We start from the raw sequence: 14,126 nt of genomic DNA on the forward strand, positions 1-14,126 counted from the left end.
GGGGCGGGACGGGGCGGGGCGGGTGGTTTTTGCACCTGGAAACTGATCTTTTGCCACAAAGGTGAAAGCGCCAAAGCCAAAGCAGTCCAAGCCCCTGACCTTTGAGTTGCCACGTTTGTTGACTCACCGTCGGATCTCTTGTCCTGGCAGGAGCGTTTGGACTGCTCCAGGAGTAGAGACGAGAGCAAGATGAGCTCAGGGCTACAGGAAGCTTGGCTACCCAAAACCATAAGCAAACAAAACCCGCGGCTGCTCCTGTTCCTGTTCCTGTTCTGTGGCACGTCCTGGCCCCAAGTTCCTCCTCCTCCTGCCACAGCGCCTCTCGGACCCTTGCGCCCGAGCCCTGCTGGCAGAGGCTGGGCCTGCCGGGCCCTGGTGCTGACAGCTGATGCAGCCGTTCCCTAAAGACAGTGCAAGGGCAGAAAAGCGAGGCGCGGCCCCTGCCCCCAGCTGCCCGACTAGCTCAGTCGGTAGAGCATGAGACTCTTAATCTCAGGGTCGTGGGTTCGAGCCCCACGTTGGGCGTATGGACCTTTGATCCCACGCGTGCCTTTTGGTCCCAGGCCAAGACTCGGCACCAGCTTGCCCCCAGCCGCCGCTCTTGGCGGGAAGGCACCTGGCACCTCCTGCCCGCACAGCCCCGGCCATGCCATTCACGTTCCTGGGCGCGGCCAGGCCGGTGCCGGGAACACACTGCAGCCACTTCCCCCGGCTGCGAGGGCCAGGGACGGCATGGCGGGTAGCCACTTGGGGAACACAACCAGGACTCGGCCCCACCTCCAAGCGCCGCTGCCCTTGGGGGTGAGGACTCGGGTCTCGTGGGGTGGGAGCGGGCGGCCAGGAAGTGGTTCTCCCAGGGGGACCAGGCGCTGAGGGTGGCTGGGCGCATCCCAGCCATGAGTCTGGCCAGGCTGCTCCGCGGAGCCCGCCAAGTGCCGGTGCGCGGCGTGTGCTGGGAGAAGCAGCCATGCAGGAGTGGCTGCGCTGAGCTCAAAGCGCAGCCTGGCAGCACCTGGATTTCAATGCCAGGAGCGAGGAAGATCAGGCTGGAAGGGCTCGGCCCCGTGCGGGCGGCTCGCAGATCCCCACACCCTGGCATTTGCCCAGTTGGGGAATTCAAGTTGGCCTAAGGTACAAGATGGCTTCCCTCTTGGGAAAGCCCAAGTCTCCCCAAGGAGGCAGGCACCAGCCTCGGAAGAAAATGCAGGGACCTGTGACAAGGCAAGTGAGACAGCGCTGCAGGAGGCCCTGAGTCTCCGGGCTGCACTTTCCCTGGTGGTCTAGTTGCTGGGATTTGGCGCGTTCATCGCTGAGGCCTGGGTTCCTTTCCCGGCCAAAGAACGTGGGCTTTTTCTCCAGCGCCTCCTTCCAATTCAAGCAAAGCCCAAACAGACATGGGAGTGGCAGGACAACCAGGACCTTGTGTGGCTTCTCAGCTTCAGCTCCAGGCAGGGGGAGGCAGAAGCCAAGAGCTGGCTGAGAGGAGAGGCCGGGAACAACCGCTTTCCAAGGGGGGACTGACTTGGGCAGGTCCAGCACCAAAGCTTGCCCTTGCTAGGCCTGCTCCTGGCAGAGGTGGTGCAGTGGGAGGAACCCTGCCCCCCGCCACTTGATTGGACTGCAGCTGGGCTTTGCCCTATGCAGAGCTGGCCTCCACTCTCCTTCTTGCAGGCCCTTGTATAGTTGATGGTCTTAGATTTTCTCCAGGCAACGGGGAACTTACACAACCACGCAGGGCTTGGTCATGTTCCCCTGCCGCAAAACTGACACGTGCACCCGCACAGCAAGTTTGGGATTGGGGCCCCTGGGCATGGGCTCTTCCCTAGCCAGGGCCTATGTGGGGCTAGCTTCTCCGCAAGGAAGAGAAGCACCCTTCCCCTCTTCTTCCCAAGCAGCTGCATCCTTAGGAACAGAGCCAAGGAGATGGAGACTTTGTGGCAAGCGAGTTTGGGAAGCCGGCCTCCAAGGAGATCTGGCCACCACCTGGTGCCTAGGTCTACCTGGGCCTGGCCTGCCAAATCAAGCGTGATTTCCACAGGGCCTTTTTCTGGTTGACAGCTCTCTTTCCTTTCCAGTCTTTGGGAAAGATGAGGGGCCCAGCACTGAAGCTCCGCACAAGGCCCCCACAAGAGCCACACCCGCTGTGGCTTTGCTCACTTGGAACGCCTACGAGTGTGGGTCAACTCTCGCTGGGCCAAAATTGTGGTCCATATGCGGTAGCGGGGATGGCAATCCGCACGCCCTCTCCCGGAAGGGGCACTGGCACTTCCAATTCCCCGTGTTCTCTTCACATGACAACGGGCCCAGGATTGGAGGTGGGCTGAAGCAGACCCGCAACCCTGGGCCTGTTCTTCTCTCTGTCCTTGGCCAGCCCCATGCGCAAGCTAGCTCTGACCTGAGATGGAGCTCCTGGTTCCCAACAGCATGTGTAGGCCAATGGCTCTCTCTCCTTGCCAAATGGAGGGGAAAAAAGAGACAGGCAGTGGGCAAGAGGGGGAAAAAAGCAGGGAATGGGGCAGGGCGGGGCGGGACGGGGCGGGGCGGGTGGTTTTTGCACCTGGAAACTGATCTTTTGCCACAAAGGTGAAAGCGCCAAAGCCAAAGCAGTCCAAGCCCCTGACCTTTGAGTTGCCACGTTTGTTGACTCACCGTCGGATCTCTTGTCCTGGCAGGAGCGTTTGGACTGCTCCAGGAGTAGAGACGAGAGCAAGATGAGCTCAGGGCTACAGGAAGCTTGGCTACCCAAAACCATAAGCAAACAAAACCCGCGGCTGCTCCTGTTCCTGTTCCTGTTCTGTGGCACGTCCTGGCCCCAAGTTCCTCCTCCTCCTGCCACAGCGCCTCTCGGACCCTTGCGCCCGAGCCCTGCTGGCAGAGGCTGGGCCTGCCGGGCCCTGGTGCTGACAGCTGATGCAGCCGTTCCCTAAAGACAGTGCAAGGGCAGAAAAGCGAGGCGCGGCCCCTGCCCCCAGCTGCCCGACTAGCTCAGTCGGTAGAGCATGAGACTCTTAATCTCAGGGTCGTGGGTTCGAGCCCCACGTTGGGCGTATGGACCTTTGATCCCACGCGTGCCTTTTGCTCCCAGGCCAAGACTCGGCACCAGCTTGCCCCCAGCCGCCGCTCTTGGCGGGAAGGCACCTGGCACCTCCTGCCCGCACAGCCCCGGCCATGCCATTCACGTTCCTGGGCGCGGCCAGGCCGGTGCCGGGAACACACTGCAGCCACTTCCCCCGGCTGCGAGGGCCAGGGACGGCATGGCGGGTAGCCACTTGGGGAACACAACCAGGACTCGGCCCCACCTCCAAGCGCCGCTGCCCTTGGGGGTGAGGACTCGGGTCTCGTGGGGTGGGAGCGGGCGGCCAGGAAGTGGTTCTCCCAGGGGGACCAGGCGCTGAGGGTGGCTGGGCGCATCCCAGCCATGAGTCTGGCCAGGCTGCTCCGCGGAGCCCGCCAAGTGCCGGTGCGCGGCGTGTGCTGGGAGAAGCAGCCATGCAGGAGTGGCTGCGCTGAGCTCAAAGCGCAGCCTGGCAGCACCTGGATTTCAATGCCAGGAGCGAGGAAGATCAGGCTGGAAGGGCTCGGCCCCGTGCGGGCGGCTCGCAGATCCCCACACCCTGGCATTTGCCCAGTTGGGGAATTCAAGTTGGCCTAAGGTACAAGATGGCTTCCCTCTTGGGAATGCCCAAGTCTCCCCAAGGAGGCAGGCACCAGCCTCGGAAGAAAATGCAGGGACCTGTGACAAGGCAAGTGAGACAGCGCTGCAGGAGGCCCTGAGTCTCCGGGCTGCACTTTCCCTGGTGGTCTAGTTGCTGGGATTTGGCGCGTTCATCGCTGAGGCCTGGGTTCCTTTCCCGGCCAAAGAACGTGGGCTTTTTCTCCAGCGCCTCCTTCCAATTCAAGCAAAGCCCAAACAGACATGGGAGTGGCAGGACAACCAGGACCTTGTGTGGCTTCTCAGCTTCAGCTCCAGGCAGGGGGAGGCAGAAGCCAAGAGCTGGCTGAGAGGAGAGGCCGGGAACAACCGCTTTCCAAGGGGGGACTGACTTGGGCAGGTCCAGCACCAAAGCTTGCCCTTGCTAGGCCTGCTCCTGGCAGAGGTGGTGCAGTGGGAGGAACCCTGCCCCCCGCCACTTGATTGGACTGCAGCTGGGCTTTGCCCTATGCAGAGCTGGCCTCCACTCTCCTTCTTGCAGGCCCTTGTATAGTTGATGGTCTTAGATTTTCTCCAGGCAACGGGGAACTTACACAACCACGCAGGGCTTGGTCATGTTCCCCTGCCGCAAAACTGACACGTGCACCCGCACAGCAAGTTTGGGATTGGGGCCCCTGGGCATGGGCTCTTCCCTAGCCAGGGCCTATGTGGGGCTAGCTTCTCCGCAAGGAAGAGAAGCACCCTTCCCCTCTTCTTCCCAAGCAGCTGCATCCTTAGGAACAGAGCCAAGGAGATGGAGACTTTGTGGCAAGCGAGTTTGGGAAGCCGGCCTCCAAGGAGATCTGGCCACCACCTGGTGCCTAGGTCTACCTGGGCCTGGCCTGCCAAATCAAGCGTGATTTCCACAGGGCCTTTTTCTGGTTGACAGCTCTCTTTCCTTTCCAGTCTTTGGGAAAGATGAGGGGCCCAGCACTGAAGCTCCGCACAAGGCCCCCACAAGAGCCACACCCGCTGTGGCTTTGCTCACTTGGAACGCCTACGAGTGTGGGTCAACTCTCGCTGGGCCAAAATTGTGGTCCATATGCGGTAGCGGGGATGGCAATCCGCACGCCCTCTCCCGGAAGGGGCACTGGCACTTCCAATTCCCCGTGTTCTCTTCACATGACAACGGGCCCAGGATTGGAGGTGGGCTGAAGCAGACCCGCAGCCCTGGGCCTGTTCTTCTCTCTGTCCTTGGCCAGCCCCATGCGCAAGCTAGCTCTGACCTGAGATGGAGCTCCTGGATCCCAACAGCATGTGTAGGCCAATGGCTCTCTCTCCTTGCCAAATGGAGGGGAAAAAAGAGACAGGCAGTGGGCAAGAGGGGGAAAAAAGCAGGGAATGGGGCAGGGCGGGGCGGGACGGGGCGGGGCGGGTGGTTTTTGCACCTGGAAACTGATCTTTTGCCACAAAGGTGAAAGCGCCAAAGCCAAAGCAGTCCAAGCCCCTGACCTTTGAGTTGCCACGTTTGTTGACTCACCGTCGGATCTCTTGTCCTGGCAGGAGCGTTTGGACTGCTCCAGGAGTAGAGACGAGAGCAAGATGAGCTCAGGGCTACAGGAAGCTTGGCTACCCAAAACCATAAGCAAACAAAACCCGCGGCTGCTCCTGTTCCTGTTCTGTGGCACGTCCTGGCCCCAAGTTCCTCCTCCTCCTGCCACAGCGCCTCTCGGACCCTTGCGCCCGAGCCCTGCTGGCAGAGGCTGGGCCTGCCGGGCCCTGGTGCTGACAGCTGATGCAGCCGTTCCCTAAAGACAGTGCAAGGGCAGAAAAGCGAGGCGCGGCCCCTGCCCCCAGCTGCCCGACTAGCTCAGTCGGTAGAGCATGAGACTCTTAATCTCAGGGTCGTGGGTTCGAGCCCCACGTTGGGCGTATGGACCTTTGATCCCACGCGTGCCTTTTGGTCCCAGGCCAAGACTCGGCACCAGCTTGCCCCCAGCCGCTGCTCTTGGCGGGAAGGCACCTGGCACCTCCTGCCCACACAGCCCCGGCCATGCCATTCACGTTCCTGGGCGCGGCCAGGCCGGTGCCGGGAACACACTGCAGCCACTTCCCCCGGCTGCGAGGGCCAGGGACGGCATGGCGGGTAGCCACTTGGGGAACACAACCAGGACTCGGCCCCACCTCCAAGCGCCGCTGCCCTTGGGGGTGAGGACTCGGGTCTCGTGGGGTGGGAGCGGGCGGCCAGGAAGTGGTTCTCCCAGGGGGACCAGGCGCTGAGGGTGGCTGGGCGCATCCCAGCCATGAGTCTGGCCAGGCTGCTCCGCGGAGCCCGCCAAGTGCCGGTGCGCGGCGTGTGCTGGGAGAAGCAGCCATGCAGGAGTGGCTGCGCTGAGCTCAAAGCGCAGCCTGGCAGCACCTGGATTTCAATGCCAGGAGCGAGGAAGATCAGGCTGGAAGGGCTCGGCCCCGTGCGGGCGGCTCGCAGATCCCCACACCCTGGCATTTGCCCAGTTGGGGAATTCAAGTTGGCCTAAGGTACAAGATGGCTTCCCTCTTGGGAATGCCCAAGTCTCCCCAAGGAGGCAGGCACCAGCCTCGGAAGAAAATGCAGGGACCTGTGACAAGGCAAGTGAGACAGCGCTGCAGGAGGCCCTGAGTCTCCGGGCTGCACTTTCCCTGGTGGTCTAGTTGCTGGGATTTGGCGCGTTCATCGCTGAGGCCTGGGTTCCTTTCCCGGCCAAAGAACGTGGGCTTTTTCTCCAGCGCCTCCTTCCAATTCAAGCAAAGCCCAAACAGACATGGGAGTGGCAGGACAACCAGGACCTTGTGTGGCTTCTCAGCTTCAGCTCCAGGCAGGGGGAGGCAGAAGCCAAGAGCTGGCTGAGAGGAGAGGCCGGGAACAACCGCTTTCCAAGGGGGGACTGACTTGGGCAGGTCCAGCACCAAAGCTTGCCCTTGCTAGGCCTGCTCCTGGCAGAGGTGGTGCAGTGGGAGGAACCCTGCCCCCCGCCACTTGATTGGACTGCAGCTGGGCTTTGCCCTATGCAGAGCTGGCCTCCACTCTCCTTCTTGCAGGCCCTTGTATAGTTGATGGTCTTAGATTTTCTCCAGGCAACGGGGAACGTACACAACCACGCAGGGCTTGGTCATGTTCCCCTGCCGCAAAACTGACACGTGCACCCGCACAGCAAGTTTGGGATTGGGGCCCCTGGGCATGGGCTCTTCCCTAGCCAGGGCCTATGTGGGGCTAGCTTCTCCGCAAGGAAGAGAAGCACCCTTCCCCTCTTCTTCCCAAGCAGCTGCATCCTTAGGAACAGAGCCAAGGAGATGGAGACTTTGTGGCAAGCGAGTTTGGGAAGCCGGCCTCCAAGGAGATCTGGCCACCACCTGGTGCCTAGGTCTACCTGGGCCTGGCCTGCCAAATCAAGCGTGATTTCCACAGGGCCTTTTTCTGGTTGACAGCTCTCTTTCCTTTCCAGTCTTTGGGGAAGATGAGGGGCCCAGCACTGAAGCTCCGCACAAGGCCCCCACAAGAGCCACACCCGCTGTGGCTTTGCTCACTTGGAACGCCTACGAGTGTGGGTCAACTCTCGCTGGGCCAAAATTGTGGTCCATATGCGGTAGCGGGGATGGCAATCCGCACGCCCTCTCCCAGAAGGGGCACTGGCACTTCCAATTCCTCGTGTTCTCTTCACATGACAACGGGCCCAGGATTGGAGGTGGGCTGAAGCAGACCCGCAACCCTGGGCCTGTTCTTCTCTCTGTCCTTGGCCAGCCCCATGCGCAAGCTAGCTCTGACCTGAGATGGAGCTCCTGGTTCCCAACAGCATGTGTAGGCCAATGGCTCTCTCTCCTTGCCAAATGGAGGGGAAAAAAGAGACAGGCAGTGGGCAAGAGGGGGAAAAAAGCAGGGAATGGGGCAGGGCGGGGCGGGGCGGGACGGGGCGGGGCGGGGCGGGTGGTTTTTGCACCTGGAAACTGATCTTTTGCCACAAAGGTGAAAGCGCCAAAGCCAAAGCAGTCCAAGCCCCTGACCTTTGAGTTGCCACGTTTGTTGACTCACCGTCGGATCTCTTGTCCTGGCAGGAGCGTTTGGACTGCTCCAGGAGTAGAGACGAGAGCAAGATGAGCTCAGGGCTACAGGAAGCTTGGCTACCCAAAACCATAAGCAAACAAAACCCGCGGCTGCTCCTGTTCCTGTTCTGTGGCACGTCCTGGCCCCAAGTTCCTCCTCCTCCTGCCACAGCGCCTCTCGGACCCTTGCGCCCGAGCCCTGCTGGCAGAGGCTGGGCCTGCCGGGCCCTGGTGCTGACAGCTGATGCAGCCGTTCCCTAAAGACAGTGCAAGGGCAGAAAAGCGAGGCGCGGCCCCTGCCCCCAGCTGCCCGACTAGCTCAGTCGGTAGAGCATGAGACTCTTAATCTCAGGGTCGTGGGTTCGAGCCCCACGTTGGGCGTATGGACCTTTGATCCCACGCGTGCCTTTTGCTCCCAGGCCAAGACTCGGCACCAGCTTGCCCCCAGCCGCCGCTCTTGGCGGGAAGGCACCTGGCACCTCCTGCCCGCACAGCCCCGGCCATGCCATTCACGTTCCTGGGCGCGGCCAGGCCGGTGCCGGGAACACACTGCAGCCACTTCCCCCGGCTGCGAGGGCCAGGGACGGCATGGCGGGTAGCCACTTGGGGAACACAACCAGGACTCGGCCCCACCTCCAAGCGCCGCTGCCCTTGGGGGTGAGGACTCGGGTCTCGTGGGGTGGGAGCGGGCGGCCAGGAAGTGGTTCTCCCAGGGGGACCAGGCGCTGAGGGTGGCTGGGCGCATCCCAGCCATGAGTCTGGCCAGGCTGCTCCGCGGAGCCCGCCAAGTGCCGGTGCGCGGCGTGTGCTGGGAGAAGCAGCCATGCAGGAGTGGCTGCGCTGAGCTCAAAGCGCAGCCTGGCAGCACCTGGATTTCAATGCCAGGAGCGAGGAAGATCAGGCTGGAAGGGCTCGGCCCCGTGCGGGCGGCTCGCAGATCCCCACACCCTGGCATTTGCCCAGTTGGGGAATTCAAGTTGGCCTAAGGTACAAGATGGCTTCCCTCTTGGGAAAGCCCAAGTCTCCCCAAGGAGGCAGGCACCAGCCTCGGAAGAAAATGCAGGGACCTGTGACAAGGCAAGTGAGACAGCGCTGCAGGAGGCCCTGAGTCTCCGGGCTGCACTTTCCCTGGTGGTCTAGTTGCTGGGATTTGGCGCGTTCATCGCTGAGGCCTGGGTTCCTTTCCCGGCCAAAGAACGTGGGCTTTTTCTCCAGCGCCTCCTTCCAATTCAAGCAAAGCCCAAACAGACATGGGAGTGGCAGGACAACCAGGACCTTGTGTGGCTTCTCAGCTTCAGCTCCAGGCAGGGGGAGGCAGAAGCCAAGAGCTGGCTGAGAGGAGAGGCCGGGAACAACCGCTTTCCAAGGGGGGACTGACTTGGGCAGGTCCAGCACCAAAGCTTGCCCTTGCTAGGCCTGCTCCTGGCAGAGGTGGTGCAGTGGGAGGAACCCTGCCCCCCGCCACTTGATTGGACTGCAGCTGGGCTTTGCCCTATGCAGAGCTGGCCTCCACTCTCCTTCTTGCAGGCCCTTGTATAGTTGATGGTCTTAGATTTTCTCCAGGCAACGGGGAACTTACACAACCACGCAGGGCTTGGTCATGTTCCCCTGCCGCAAAACTGACACGTGCACCCGCACAGCAAGTTTGGGATTGGGGCCCCTGGGCATGGGCTCTTCCCTAGCCAGGGCCTATGTGGGGCTAGCTTCTCCGCAAGGAAGAGAAGCACCCTTCCCCTCTTCTTCCCAAGCAGCTGCATCCTTAGGAACAGAGCCAAGGAGATGGAGACTTTGTGGCAAGCGAGTTTGGGAAGCCGGCCTCCAAGGAGATCTGGCCACCACCTGGTGCCTAGGTCTACCTGGGCCTGGCCTGCCAAATCAAGCGTGATTTCCACAGGGCCTTTTTCTGGTTGACAGCTCTCTTTCCTTTCCAGTCTTTGGGAAAGATGAGGGGCCCAGCACTGAAGCTCCGCACAAGGCCCCCACAAGAGCCACACCCGCTGTGGCTTTGCTCACTTGGAACGCCTACGAGTGTGGGTCAACTCTCGCTGGGCCAAAATTGTGGTCCATATGCGGTAGCGGGGATGGCAATCCGCACGCCCTCTCCCGGAAGGGGCACTGGCACTTCCAATTCCCCGTGTTCTCTTCACATGACAACGGGCCCAGGATTGGAGGTGGGCTGAAGCAGACCCGCAGCCCTGGGCCTGTTCTTCTCTCTGTCCTTGGCCAGCCCCATGCGCAAGCTAGCTCTGACCTGAGATGGAGCTCCTGGATCCCAACAGCATGTGTAGGCCAATGGCTCTCTCTCCTTGCCAAATGGAGGGGAAAAAAGAGACAGGCAGTGGGCAAGAGGGGGGAAAAAGCAGGGAATGGGGCAGGGCGGGGCGGGGCGGGACGGGACGGGGCGGGGCGGGTGGTTTTTGCACCTGGAAACTGATCTTTTGCCACAAAGGTGAAAGCGCCAAAGCCAAAGCAGTCCAAGCCCCTGACCTTTGAGTTGCCACGTTTGTTGACTCACCGTCGGATCTCTTGTCCTGGCAGGAGCGTTTGGACTGCTCCAGGAGTAGAGACGAGAGCAAGATGAGCTCAGGGCTACAGGAAGCTTGGCTACCCAAAACCATAAGCAAACAAAACCCGCGGCTGCTCCTGTTCCTGTTCTGTGGCACGTCCTGGCCCCAAGTTCCTCCTCCTCCTGCCACAGCGCCTCTCGGACCCTTGCGCCCGAGCCCTGCTGGCAGAGGCTGGGCCTGCCGGGCCCTGGTGCTGACAGCTGATGCAGCCGTTCCCTAAAGACAGTGCAAGGGCAGAAAAGCGAGGCGCGGCCCCTGCCCCCAGCTGCCCGACTAGCTCAGTCGGTAGAGCATGAGACTCTTAATCTCAGGGTCGTGGGTTCGAGCCCCACGTTGGGCGTATGGACCTTTGATCCCACGCGTGCCTTTTGGTCCCAGGCCAAGACTCGGCACCAGCTTGCCCCCAGCCGCCGCTCTTGGCGGGAAGGCACCTGGCACCTCCTGCCCGCACAGCCCCGGCCATGCCATTCACGTTCCTGGGCGCGGCCAGGCCGGTGCCGGGAACACACTGCAGCCACTTCCCCCGGCTGCGAGGGCCAGGGACGGCATGGCGGGTAGCCACTTGGGGAACACAACCAGGACTCGGCCCCACCTCCAAGCGCCGCTGCCCTTGGGGGTGAGGACTCGGGTCTCGTGGGGTGGGAGCGGGCGGCCAGGAAGTGGTTCTCCCAGGGGGACCAGGCGCTGAGGGTGGCTGGGCGCATCCCAGCCATGAGTCTGGCCAGGCTGCTCCGCGGAGCCCGCCAAGTGCCGGTGCGCGGCGTGTGCTGGGAGAAGCAGCCATGCAGGAGTGGCTGCGCTGAGCTCAAAGCGCAGCCTGGCAGCACCTGGATTTCAATGCCAGGAGCGAGGAAGATCAGGCTGGAAGGGCTCGGCCCCGTGCGGGCGGCTCGCAGATCCCCACACCCTGGCATTTGCCCAGTTGGGGAATTCAAGTTGGCCTAAGGTACAAGATGGCTTCCCTCTTGGGAAAGCCCAAGTCTCCCCAAGGAGGCAGGCACCAGCCTCGGAAGAAAATGCAGGGACCTGTGACAAGGCAAGTGAGACAGCGCTGCAGGAGGCCCTGAGTCTCCGGGCTGCACTTTCCCTGGTGGTCTAGTTGCTGGGATTTGGCGCGTTCATCGCTGAGGCCTGGGTTCCTTTCCCGGCCAAAGAACGTGGGCTTTTTCTCCAGCGCCTCCTTCCAATTCAAGCAAAGCCCAAACAGACATGGGAGTGGCAGGACAACCAGGACCTTGTGTGGCTTCTCAGCTTCAGCTCCAGGCAGGGGGAGGCAGAAGCCAAGAGCTGGCTGAGAGGAGAGGCCGGGAACAACCGCTTTCCAAGGGGGGACTGACTTGGGCAGGTCCAGCACCAAAGCTTGCCCTTGCTAGGCCTGCTCCTGGCAGAGGTGGTGCAGTGGGAGGAACCCTGCCCCCCGCCACTTGATTGGACTGCAGCTGGGCTTTGCCCTATGCAGAGCTGGCCTCCACTCTCCTTCTTGCAGGCCCTTGTATAGTTGATGGTCTTAGATTTTCTCCAGGCAACGGGGAACTTACACAACCACGCAGGGCTTGGTCATGTTCCCCTGCCGCAAAACTGACACGTGCACCCGCACAGCAAGTTTGGGATTGGGGCCCCTGGGCATGGGCTCTTCCCTAGCCAGGGCCTATGTGGGGCTAGCTTCTCCGCAAGGAAGAGAAGCACCCTTCCCCTCTTCTTCCCAAGCAGCTGCATCCTTAGGAACAGAGCCAAGGAGATGGAGACTTTGTGGCAAGCGAGTTTGGGAAGCCGGCCTCCAAGGAGATCTGGCCACCACCTGGTGCCTAGGTCTACCTGGGCCTGGCCTGCCAAATCAAGCGTGATTTCCACAGGGCCTTTTTCTGGTTGACAGCTCTCTTTCCTTTCCAGTCTTTGGGAAAGATGAGGGGCCCAGCACTGAAGCTCCGCACAAGGCCCCCACAAGAGCCACACCCGCTGTGGCTTTGCTCACTTGGAACGCCTACGAGTGTGGGTCAACTCTCGCTGGGCCAAAATTGTGGTCCATATGCGGTAGCGGGGATGGCAATCCGCACGCCCTCTCCCGGAAGGGGCACTGGCACTTCCAATTCCCCGTGTTCTCTTCACATGACAACGGGCCCAGGATTGGAGGTGGGCTGAAGCAGACCCGCAGCCCTGGGCCTGTTCTTCTCTCTGTCCTTGGCCAGCCCCATGCGCAAGCTAGCTCTGACCTGAGATGGAGCTCCTGGATCCCAACAGCATGTGTAGGCCAATGGCTCTCTCTCCTTGCCAAATGGAGGGGAAAAAAGAGACAGGCAGTGGGCAAGAGGGGGGAAAAAGCAGGGAATGGGGCAGGGCGGGGCGGGGCGGGACGGGACGGGGCGGGGCGGGTGGTTTTTGCACCTGGAAACTGATCTTTTGCCACAAAGGTGAAAGCGCCAAAGCCAAAGCAGTCCAAGCCCCTGACCTTTGAGTTGCCACGTTTGTTGACTCACCGTCGGATCTCTTGTCCTGGCAGGAGCGTTTGGACTGCTCCAGGAGTAGAGACGAGAGCAAGATGAGCTCAGGGCTACAGGAAGCTTGGCTACCCAAAACCATAAGCAAACAAAACCCGCGGCTGCTCCTGTTCCTGTTCTGTGGCACGTCCTGGCCCCAAGTTCCTCCTCCTCCTGCCACAGCGCCTCTCGGACCCTTGCGCCCGAGCCCTGCTGGCAGAGGCTGGGCCTGCCGGGCCCTGGTGCTGACAGCTGATGCAGCCGTTCCCTAAAGACAGTGCAAGGGCAGAAAAGCGAGGCGCGGCCCCTGCCCCCAGCTGCCCGACTAGCTCAGTCGGTAGAGCATGAGACTCTTAATCTCAGGGTCGTGGGTTCGAGCCCCACGTTGGGCGTATGGACCTTTGATCCCACGCGTGCCTTTTGGTCCCAGGCCAAGACTCGGCACCAGCTTGCCCCCAGCCGCCGCTCTTGGCGGGAAGGCACCTGGCACCTCCTGCCCGCACAGCCCCGGCCATGCCATTCACGTTCCTGGGCGCGGCCAGGCCGGTGCCGGGAACACACTGCAGCCACTTCCCCCGGCTGCGAGGGCCAGGGACGGCATGGCGGGTAGCCACTTGGGGAACACAACCAGGACTCGGCCCCACCTCCAAGCGCCGCTGCCCTTGGGGGTGAGGACTCGGGTCTCGTGGGGTGGGAGCGGGCGGCCAGGAAGTGGTTCTCCCAGGGGGACCAGGCGCTGAGGGTGGCTGGGCGCATCCCAGCCATGAGTCTGGCCAGGCTGCTCCGCGGAGCCCGCCAAGTGCCGGTGCGCGGCGTGTGCTGGGAGAAGCAGCCATGCAGGAGTGGCTGCGCTGAGCTCAAAGCGCAGCCTGGCAGCACCTGGATTTCAATGCCAGGAGCGAGGAAGATCAGGCTGGAAGGGCTCGGCCCCGTGCGGGCGGCTCGCAGATCCCCACACCCTGGCATTTGCCCAGTTGGGGAATTCAAGTTGGCCTAAGGTACAAGATGGCTTCCCTCTTGGGAAAGCCCAAGTCTCCCCAAGGAGGCAGGCACCAGCCTCGGAAGAAAATGCAGGGACCTGTGACAAGGCAAGTGAGACAGCGCTGCAGGAGGCCCTGAGTCTCCGGGCTGCACTTTCCCTGGTGGTCTAGTTGCTGGGATTTGGCGCGTTCATCGCTGAGGCCTGGGTTCCTTTCCCGGCCAAAGAACGTGGGCTTTTTCTCCAGCGCCTCCTTCCAATTCAAGCAAAGCCCAAACAGACATGGGAGTGGCAGGACAACCAGGACCTTGTGTGGCTTCTCAGCTTCAGCTCCAGGCAGGGGGAGGCAGAAGCCAAGAGCTGGCTGAGAGGAGAGGCCGGGAACAACCGCTTTCCAA

General features: G+C 61.8%; 6 non-coding genes across 6 annotated transcripts; all 6 read left to right on the plus strand.

The window, feature by feature from the left end:
* The first annotated feature begins 452 nt into the window (after window positions 1-452).
* TRNAK-CUU (transfer RNA lysine (anticodon CUU)) lies at window positions 453-525 on the plus strand. Its single transcript has one exon. It is a non-coding gene; the product is annotated as a tRNA-Lys (tRNA).
* A 2,449-nt stretch (window positions 526-2,974) lies between these two features.
* TRNAK-CUU (transfer RNA lysine (anticodon CUU)) lies at window positions 2,975-3,047 on the plus strand. The gene has a single exon. It is a non-coding gene; the product is annotated as a tRNA-Lys (tRNA).
* A 2,443-nt stretch (window positions 3,048-5,490) lies between these two features.
* TRNAK-CUU (transfer RNA lysine (anticodon CUU)) lies at window positions 5,491-5,563 on the plus strand. Its single transcript has one exon. It is a non-coding gene; the product is annotated as a tRNA-Lys (tRNA).
* Window positions 5,564-8,016: 2,453 nt separating this feature from the next.
* Window positions 8,017-8,089, plus strand: TRNAK-CUU (transfer RNA lysine (anticodon CUU)). Its single transcript has one exon. It is a non-coding gene; the product is annotated as a tRNA-Lys (tRNA).
* A 2,453-nt stretch (window positions 8,090-10,542) lies between these two features.
* TRNAK-CUU (transfer RNA lysine (anticodon CUU)) lies at window positions 10,543-10,615 on the plus strand. The gene has a single exon. It is a non-coding gene; the product is annotated as a tRNA-Lys (tRNA).
* Window positions 10,616-13,068: 2,453 nt separating this feature from the next.
* Window positions 13,069-13,141, plus strand: TRNAK-CUU (transfer RNA lysine (anticodon CUU)). The gene has a single exon. It is a non-coding gene; the product is annotated as a tRNA-Lys (tRNA).
* Window positions 13,142-14,126: the final 985 nt, after the last annotated feature.

This window comes from Alligator mississippiensis, chromosome 11 (assembly GCF_030867095.1).
Source record: "Alligator mississippiensis isolate rAllMis1 chromosome 11, rAllMis1, whole genome shotgun sequence".
Classification (NCBI taxonomy): domain Eukaryota; kingdom Metazoa; phylum Chordata; order Crocodylia; family Alligatoridae; genus Alligator; species Alligator mississippiensis.